Source organism: Elaeis guineensis, chromosome 5, assembly GCF_000442705.2.
Source record: "Elaeis guineensis isolate ETL-2024a chromosome 5, EG11, whole genome shotgun sequence".
Classification (NCBI taxonomy): Eukaryota; Viridiplantae; Streptophyta; class Magnoliopsida; order Arecales; family Arecaceae; genus Elaeis; species Elaeis guineensis.
Window position 1 is genome coordinate 99,655,308 of NC_025997.2, and position 7,465 is coordinate 99,662,772.

Genomic DNA, 7,465 nt, shown 5'->3' on the forward strand with positions numbered 1-7,465 from the left:
CTATAGATGCATAGCAAATACATCAGATTGAGAGAAGAGAGAAAGAGAGAGAGAGAGGCGTGAGAAGAGAAGAGCCTTCTTCTTCCCTTGGTCTCTTCCCTTTTGGTGCCACCACTCTTCCCTTGGGTATGTATCTTTCTGGGTGTCCCACCTACTGATGTGAGGTGTCACACTAGTATATCTCCTCTCTCATTTGATTGGGTTGTGAAGGCGATTGGATTGGAGTTCATCTTGCTTTCCTGTGATGTCTGACATGCATGCGAAGTAGAAGATCTGCACATCCAGGTCTCTATGAAGGTTTATATCAAATTATTTAAGATTTGATCTGTAATTTTATTGCTATTTAGGTAAAGATTTGATCCTTAATCATGTAAATGAATAAAAAAAAATTTAGATGCAACCTGGGCCTTTCGACTAATAATCAATTGACCGACCGATAGTCGGCTATTATCAACCAACAACGGACAACTTGGTTAATGTCTGACCGAAGACCATTCGTATATCAGAGTTACTGACTGATGCTTATTTGGGTCTCCAGGACTACCGACTTACTACTATTACCGACATATAGTCAGCTTATCTTTTCAACACATCTAACCGTTATAAATAGTTATCGACTACATGTCATGGTCATTAGTGGGCATAAACAATCCATTAACTCCATGATTACGGTCCGATAATTTAGTGCCATAAAAAATGAGACCACGTGCTTAAAGGTTACATCAGAATTATCCATAAAAGAGAGATAAGTGAACAGCATGGGTAAGACAATTCTGGGCTGAGACTCTGCCATTTCTGATATTCTTATCTGCTGTTCACCACTCCCCACTGACTTAAGTATCGAAGGATCTCCGTCGGATATAATTTCAATCTATGAGGACTTCATTTTGCAGGTGCTCTTCACCAGCAACAGGCGAAACAGGAGATTGGCCGCAACAAGATTGTTAGGGTTTTCCTTTAAAAAGGGAATAAAGGGTCTTGTAATCACCGATTGAATGAGAATAAAAAAATTTTATTTCCTTCTCCGTGTTCTTTTCTTCCTCCTACTTTTCATCTTCCTTCTTCTTTCCCTCTCTTCCTTCTCTTCTCATACGTCTTGCTCAGCTGAAGAATGAAGAATCCCACCAATTTGTAGGATTCCAATGCATCAACCCTCCTTCCTAATGCTTGCATCCTCCCCATGCCGTCATCTATCATTCACGTATCCATTTTCTATGCCTATATTCCCATCATCCTTTGATAAGATCTACTTCTTTCATGATTATTGATTTTATAATTCATTATTGTAGGTAATTCTTCGCATGCTCGGATCGAATCCCCATATTCTTGGATAACAAAAGGATTTGCTAACAATCATGGCCAGATCTAATGTTTGATTTCTCTCTCTTCTAGATATCTTCATCGACGTATTTTTGAGATCTCTTTGCTTCTAAATATATTTGAGTAGATTGTTATTATAGTAAGGTTAAAACCCTTACTTCTTTATTAATTAGATCTGAAAGTTTTAATTGTGATCTGATGTCCTAATCATGGATGATTTCTCAGCTGTCTATGGTTTGTTTCTAGATCTAGGGGTTGAATTTATAGGCATGCAAATCAGAAGTCATTTTCGATATTAGTATAATCATCTCCATAGTCTTTAGTTTGCTGGTTATTTATTGATTGTGAATAAATGTGGTTACTTGCTTCCTCTAGGTCTAAATTATTTCACATCACTAAAGAGACTAGTCCTCATTAGAGGAAGGGAACTCTATGATGGGTCCCACTAGATCAGAGGATGATAAGGAGGGTGCCGATCTCTTGCATCAGGTCCTTGCAAAAGGCTTGGGATGAAGAGGAGGGAAACCAGTGCTAGGTCTAATAGGGGCACTGAAAGGGGTTCTAACAGTGGACGAGGGGGCTGGGTGTGGCTAGCTAGGGGAGGGTTTAGGCTAGCCATGAGTAGATCAATCTACGCCTCAACCCTCCGAATAGCAGTGATGAGAACCTTGACACTGTCCTGCTGAGAAATGATAGCTTCCTTAACTCTCTTAGAAACTCTAGCAGCCTCCGCAATCAGATGCCCAAATCCCTAGATAGGTTAGAAGTCTGATCTTGTGCCTTCTCCAAAATCTCCAATCTTTGAGACAAGCTGCTGGTCTACTGACTAAGCTGCTCAAACTGTCCCTGAGATGAAACTCTACACTCATCAAGACTCAGAGTGATCTGCTGCTAAAAACCTATAAAAATAGTCCTCCATTCTCTTTATAATTCTCTCCATAACCTGTTCTACAGCCCTTTCAGCACTAAAACTATAATGCATAATAGGGGTGTGGGGAGAGACAAGAGCACCAAGTACATACTCTCCAGCTACTGATGTAGGGATCGGTGCTAGTGCTGGAGAAGATGGTCTAGCTGTAGGTGCTGGTGAGGATGGATTGGCAGAATCTGATGGGGTTAACAAAGATAATCCAGAAGTCTGACCCTCAACTTCCCTAACCCACTAATCATTCACCTTTTGGTATCCCATGTGATGTAGAGAATGAACAATGTAGTAGTCAGTGTGGGTGAGGGACTTGAAATCCTCACCATCCAAGTCAATCCCAGCATCAATAAAAATAAGAGTGAAGACCATACCATAGGGCAAACAGGCCTTGGTCTTCGATCTCCCAGTAGCATTTCTAATCTGCTCAATCATCATGGATGGCAAGTTCAGTGCAGTCCCCTCAACCATATGAACCATCACAGCAAGATCTTTTCTTGAAACCCAATCAAATCTCCCTGTCCTAGGAAAGAAAATCATGTAAATCATGCTATGCAGAAGCTTCAATTCAGCAGGCAACAGATTGGCTTTATGAAAGTCGAAGTTCTCCACATCATCTCTGCCTAGAATCCTCCTTAAGCCATCAAAGTCATTCTCTAGCTCAGGTACACTGATTCCAGAAGATGGCATTTCCAAGAGATGCCCTAGTTTTCTCTGATCTAGGACAATCTTAGTCCCTTTAGCCATTAACCAAATGAAGTCTATGTCAGTCATCAAATTTCAAAAAACTCTCTCACATAGTTGGGATAGGTTGGTACCTCTAGAGAATAGATTTCTCCCACCCTTGTTGATGAATCCAAGACCCAATGCAAAAATTTTCTTGATCCAAAAACTCAAAACTGACCTTTCTACCAATAGTGACTACCCGTGAAGCCATAGAGATGCGATTCAGTGGAGAGATGGATGCTGAAGGTGCGGGTCGAAGATCTTCAAGCTATCATTTTTGCTTGGACCGTGCCTCACGATCCTCAGCCATGCCTTTCCTCTTTGCGACCACAGTATGAGCTCAGGGTGCCATTGCTCGAATTCCCAAGGTTTTGGAGGGTAGATGAAGGAGGGAGGGGTTTTGGTCGGTTTAGGAACGAAGTCGAGATGATTTGAGGTGGGGCAACCTCAGACGAGGGAGTAAACAGGGTTTGGGAAAGTTGGGTGTTTTAAGTAAAAAATTGGGACCCCGACTGTTGAGTCAACTCGATGCCTAGTTCGGGTCGACTCGATGGTCGAGTTAGCTCAACTACACAGTCGAGCCAGCTCAAACTTCAATACCAAAAATGAAATAAAATTCAAAAGAGTTTGATATTTGCCTAAAAAAATTTTTAAAAATCTTAAATCAAACCAACTAATATATGAACAAAAGGTTATTGAAGTGATTTTTGATCAGAAGGGATCACAAATTCCTAATTCACCTCTAATTCTAGAAAAACTGCCTTCATTTAATGGTTTAGTGAAGATATTAGCTAATTGATTTTCAATTGAAATAAATTCAAGCAAAATATTATTATTTTGAGCATGGTCTCTTATGAAATGATGTTTAATATCTATGTATTTTGTTCTAGAGTGCAAAATAGGATTTTTTTGTTAGATTAATTGCACTTATGTTATCACATTTTATTAAAATTTTATTCTGTTTAAATTCAAAAATTTAAAGTTATTATTTAATCCAGAGGATTTGAGCACAGCAACTTCCAGCTGTAACATACTCGACCTTGGCTATGAAAAGTGCCATTGACTTTTACTTCTTGCTAAATCAAGAAATTAAATTCAATCCAAAAAATTGACAACTTACAGAGGTGTTTTTTTTATCAATTCTATAGCTACCATAATCAGCATCAGAATATCTAATTAAGTTAAATGAGGAGTGTTTAGAGTACCACAATCTTAGATTTTGAGTGCCCACTAAATATCTAAAAATTCTCTTTACAACAAGCATATGAGATTTTTTGGATTTGATTGAAATCTAGCACACATGCATACACTAAATAAAATGTCAGGCCTACTAGCTGTAAGGTAAAGTAGAGATTTGATCATACCTTGATAAAGCTTTTGATCTACATATATACCGTTTTCATCCTTTTCAAGTTTGCAAGATGAGCTATTGGATATTCCAATATCCTTTACATTCTCTATTCCAAACTTCTTGAGTATCTTTCTAACATATTTAGTTTGGTTGATAAAGATACCTTCTTTTATTTGCTTGACTTGAAGCCTGAGGAAGAAATTGAGCTCTTCTATCATGCTCCTTTCAAGTTCACCCTACATTAGCTCAGTAAACTCTTGGCAAAGATTTTCATTAGTAGTTCTGAAAATGATATCATTAACATAATTTTGAACTACTAGTAGGTCATCATTTTTTCTTCTTAAAAATAGAGTTTTGTCTACATTGCCTCTATAAAAATTATTTGTCAGTAAGAATTTGTTTAATCGTTCATACTAAGCCTTAGATGCTTATTTAAGACTATATAATGCTTTATTTAGCTTAAAAATATGATTAGGAAATGCATAATTTTCAAAACCAAATGGTTGTTCAACAAAGACCTCTTCAGCTATATAACCACTCAAAAATATATTTTTCACATCCATTTGATATAGTTTAAAATTCATGTAGCAGGCAAATGCAAGTAGTAATCTTATTACTTCTAATCTAGCTACAGGTGCATAGTTTCATTAAAATCTATTCCTTCTTTCTGATTATATCCCTTAGCACCTAATCTTACTTTATTTCTTACTACATTATCATTTCAACTAATATATTTCTAAATATCTATTTATTATCAATTATTGGATGATCAAGTGGTCTACTTACAAGTGTCAATACTTTATTTCTTTCAAGCTGATTTAGTTCCTCTTGCATAGCAAGCATCTACTTAGAATCATTTTCAACTTCTATATATTTAAGTTCAATTTGAGATATAAAAGCTAAGTAATCATGAATATCTCTAAGAGAAACTCTAGTTCTTACCCCTTAAAAAGGATCACCAATGATAAGATCTTTAGGATGATGGTGTGTATACCTCCATTCTTTGGGCAAATCACTTTGCTCCTTATTGATGTTTTCTTCTGAATCTTTTTCTTGCTCTTTATCTTTTTCTTATTTTTCTTCTTGAATTGACTTCCCCTTCAAGCTGAGTTCTTTTATTCCATTTTCAAGAATCCCTGCATCATCATCAATAGTATCTTTCTTTCTCAAAGAAGAGTCGTTAGCTTCATCAAATATCATATGTATAGATTCTTCAACAACCAATATCTGTTTATTGATGATTCTATACATCTTGTTGGATGTGAAGTATCCTAGGAAGATACCTTCATCTGACTTGGTGTCAAATTTTTTTAAGTTATCTTTTTCACTATTCAAAACAAAACATCTAACATCCAAAGACATGAAAATAGTTAATGTTAGACTTCCTATCTTTCCAAAGCTCATAGGAGGTTTTCTTTAAAATTGATCGGATTAAAACTCTATTAAGAATGTAATATGCTGTGTTTATTGCTTCAGTCCAAAAATATTTAGGTAGATTCTCTTCACACAATATGGTACGGGCTATTTCTTTTAGAATTCTATTCTTTCTTTCAACTAGTTCTTTTTGTTGTGGGGTTTTTAGTATTGAAAAGTTGTGTTCAATACCATTTTCATAACAAAAGTCTTCAAAATGTTTGTTTTCAAATTTAGTGCTGTGGTCACTACAAATACAAACTATAGTTGAATTCTTTTCATTCAAAATTTTTTTATAAAACTTAAAAAATACTGAGAAAGCTTCATTCTTGTGTACCAAAAATAAAATTCAAATGTGTCTAAAAAAATTATCTATGATCATAAGTTCATATTTCTTTCCTCCTAGGCTTGTGGTCTTAGTAGGTCTAAATAAGTCCATGTGCATTAATTCAACAGGCTTAGAAGTTGAAATCACATTTTTAGGTTTAAAACTCTCCCTCGTTTATTTTCCAAATTGACAAGCATCACACATATGATTCTTTTTAAAGTCTAATTTTGGCAATCCTTTAACTAAGTCTTTTACAACTAATTTTGAAATAGTATTCATGCTTGCATGACCTAACCTGCGATGTCAAAGCCAACTAGTCTCTTTGACTTTAGTATCCATTGTGGCAAGACATTGATCACTCTTCATGACTATCTCATCAAGATCAACCATGTAGATGTTCCCATATTTATATCCAATGAGTTCTAAGTTTGCATCAAACGAACTAGAGACAATGCATATGAAAGATTCAAAAGTAACTTTGAAACTTTTATTACACAATTAACTAATGCTAAGAAGATTGTGCTTTAAACTATCAACTAAGGATACATTTTCCATAAAAATAGAGGGAGTGATCTTTATTTTATCAATACCAATTATCCTTCCTTTACTGTTGTCACCAAAGGTGACCACTCCTCCTTCCTTTTTCTTAAGGATGATGAATTGATCCTTGTCACCTGTCATATATCTTGAATATTGGAATTCAAGGTTTGGGGCACGCATGTATATTTCAAAACTTTATTTTTTAAACATCATAGTAGAATACGAGATTAAAATACTTTTAATCTGAATTATACATGCATAAAAATATAAAACTACAAGGATCTAGTTCATGCACTGAAATTGACATATGCTGAAATTTAGATTGTGATCAAATCGCGTACCTATTTCGCAATCCTTTTCTTCGAATCTGGATCTAAAAGAGAAGAAATTTTCTTCTAGCCACATAAATGTTCAACCTCTATGGGTATGCACTCAGGATCAACCTGGAACAGCCTTCTTCAAATTGAATTTTTTTCTCTAAAAAAATTCAGCCTGCTGAATCTAAATGAAGTCTGAATCGCGATCAACACTTAATCTCTTTCCTTGATCATCATCTTCTTCACTTCTCTAACCTTTCTTCCCTTGCTTGTGCTGCTACCAAAGGCCACAAACCAGTAGCAAGTAGACACCCAACAACTTGGACATGGAGAAGACAGTGGGACATCCCAAAAGGGAGGATGTGTGGGACGCCAAGGGAGAAGAGAAAGGGAGAGGAAGAGAGGGCATGGGGGGATCTCTTTGTGGTGTGGGGGCTGCTAGTTAGATGCTTTAGGGACTTTAGGAGAGATCTCTTTAAATAGGCATGAGGATTTAATCCTATTCAATCTCATAATACAAGTCCTACTTTCATTAGGTTTCCTAATAA